The sequence below is a fragment of the Onychostruthus taczanowskii genome, unplaced genomic scaffold, assembly GCF_017590055.1.
Source record: "Onychostruthus taczanowskii isolate IOZ18803 unplaced genomic scaffold, ASM1759005v1 scaffold18, whole genome shotgun sequence".
Lineage (NCBI taxonomy): Eukaryota > Metazoa > Chordata > Aves > Passeriformes > Passeridae > Onychostruthus > Onychostruthus taczanowskii.
This window is the reverse complement of record NW_024499017.1, coordinates 623195-625700: the sequence shown is the minus strand read 5'-3', so window position 1 is coordinate 625700 and position 2506 is coordinate 623195.

Sequence of the window (2506 nt, the reverse complement as noted above, 5' to 3'; positions counted from 1 at the left end):
GGCGCGCTGCCTGGCGGGGGCTGTAGTCCCGGCTGCGCCTGCCCACGGCATCAGGTGATGGGAAGGGAACTACCGCATCCAGAGGCCTCCCCGGGCCGCTCCCGCATTGTCTGCAGGGCGGGGCGCGCTCCCGCTGCTGGAGATGCGGGGGGAACCGGGGTCAGAGCGACTCGGGGGCATTTTCCTAAGGGAACGGCAAAGCCAAGTGTTCTCGGTGCTAGGGAGCGCTTCGCTGCCGCTCGGAGCCGCGGTGCCGCCGGCTGGCCGCGCACGGAGCGCTCCCTTTGTCTGGGTGTGCTTTTCTGCTCTGGGTGTGAGAAGCGCAGCGTTGCCCACGCTGGCTCTCCGCTGTCCGTGGGGAAAGGCCGCCTGCGCTGGCTTGGCAGCGCTGGCAGTGCGGGGCGGTGTCTCTGCCGTGGGCTCTGCCGTGGGCTCTGCCGTGGCTCTGCCGTGGCTCTGCCGTGGGCTCTGCCGTGGCTCTGCCGTGGGTCCGTCACCTGTTGCGGGGCTGCTGGAGAGCGGCTCTGGAGTCGGGCAGGCAGCGAGGCTGAGCGAGCGCCAGAGCCCCGTCCCTCACCCTGTCACTCTGCCAGGGGAGCATTTGCTCCTGATCCTTGCCTCCCGCAGGAACAAGCCGGTCCTCTTTCACAGTTTCCTCATTGTTTCCAGATGATGAAAATGTTTTTATCTCCCGGGTTCAGTTCAGCTTTCATAGCAAACGACTGGAGGTCTGCCATGAAATACAGCAGCAGAATTCAGGGGAGAGAGAGGTAAATGCTCTCTCCTCCTTGCTGGCCCTGAGGAGGAGAAGGCCCTTTTTACCCATCCTGGGTGCTCAGAAGAGCCTCCTTGTTTGTGCTCAGAGAGTGGAATAAGGGATCATTCACTCAGGAATATTCCTATGACCTAATGTTACCTCCCTGAGTAGGAGCCCGGGCAGTAAATCAGCCTTATTTGTGAATTGTTTTCGTAGAACCTTCTTTTTACTTTCTCTTTTGCCAAGAATATGGCAAACCAGCTTCCTAATTTTAGGTGCCTAAATTGGATGGTTTGAGACTTGGGTTCTGTTCTGTTTTGGTGTTTTCCTTGGCTGATGAATAGCAAGGAAGCTGCTTTTGGTGTGTCTGATTTTATTTCATTACATACAATTATGTCTTTAGTCTTTTTTTCTGTCTTTACTATTTCTTCTTTCTAACAAGCTTCTGCTTGCCATTGTCTTTAGTATCACTAGTAATTTGCTCCAGTCTCATTCTATTTTAAGTGCAATATTTTTCAGCACTTGCTTTGTGTTAATTTAAAAATAATTGCTGCTTGAGGATTTTAGGCAATTCATAGTTAACAAAATAACAGAGATGGAAATTTTTTTGTGCTGAAGGAACATTCTTGAGGTGGTGCAGAAAACTCATTTGTTTTTTGTTTCCAGTCATTGTACTGATTTTACTAAGAGCTTTTTCTTGTTTACTGTTCAGTTTGCGAAGGCCATGTTGAGTGTTTCTGGCCCTGCTTGTCCTCCCTCCAAAATTCTGCCCACAGAATGACCCAATAGAGTGCTCTGTTAGAAATTCACGTTCCAAGAAGTCCATTTTTGTTTACTCGAAGCCGCAGCAGCTGTTCCAGGATACTGCATCTGATTTTTTTCCCATAAGCCTTTTTAACTTTTGAAATGTCAGGTTTTGGAGCCTGTATGTTTTGACACTTTACTTTTAAAGTTGTCATCAATTGTGTATCTGGAAAACTGAGTGCTCTCTGAATCTGGCAGCTCGATAATTAATGGTGTCATGTCCCTTTTTTCTAGGTTTGATAAAAAGTAGTTCAGAAGAAAATATTTCAAGCTGTGGTAAGACATGTCAAGGTTGGATTTACCACAAAACCAGATTGGATTTTATAGTAAGCTTTTATCAGATGATCTGAAATGTTAAAATTATTTTAAATTCTGATATTTACATTCAGTGGATACAAGTAGACTTCCCAGGTATCTTGATTTAAGTGTATTTCATGGTTCCTTAGAAATCAGGGCTGAAATGCTGCTCAGACTATTAAGGATCAGAGTTTGGTTTGTAATCTGGAAACATTAATTTTGCTGGGGGAAGAACACAAGTTAACCTTTGCTCTTGGTCCACACGCTGCTGTTCCACCCCCGATCCGCCCCCCACAAAGAGCTGGCCTAGCAGAAAGTGTCCAGCCAGCACTGCCCCCAGTCTGCCTGATCCCCCACAAGGAAAGGCACAGATCCCCTGACACCTCTGGCCCTGCACTGGTGACAATCCAAGCAACCCTCAGACCTTGCTTGCAAATTCTATAAGGGTGCTGGTTACTGTGTAACACAGGCAGCCTTGGACGGAGGCTCGACACCTGCAAATGCACTTGGCACAAGCCAAAATGGTTCTCGTAGAACATTGGAATAAATATTTGCAAAACTGGAATTCAGTAATCTGGGTAATTTCTTAAAAATGCACACAGGAAATAAATGGGATGAAACAAAGCCTTTCCATGGTAAATGCAGTAT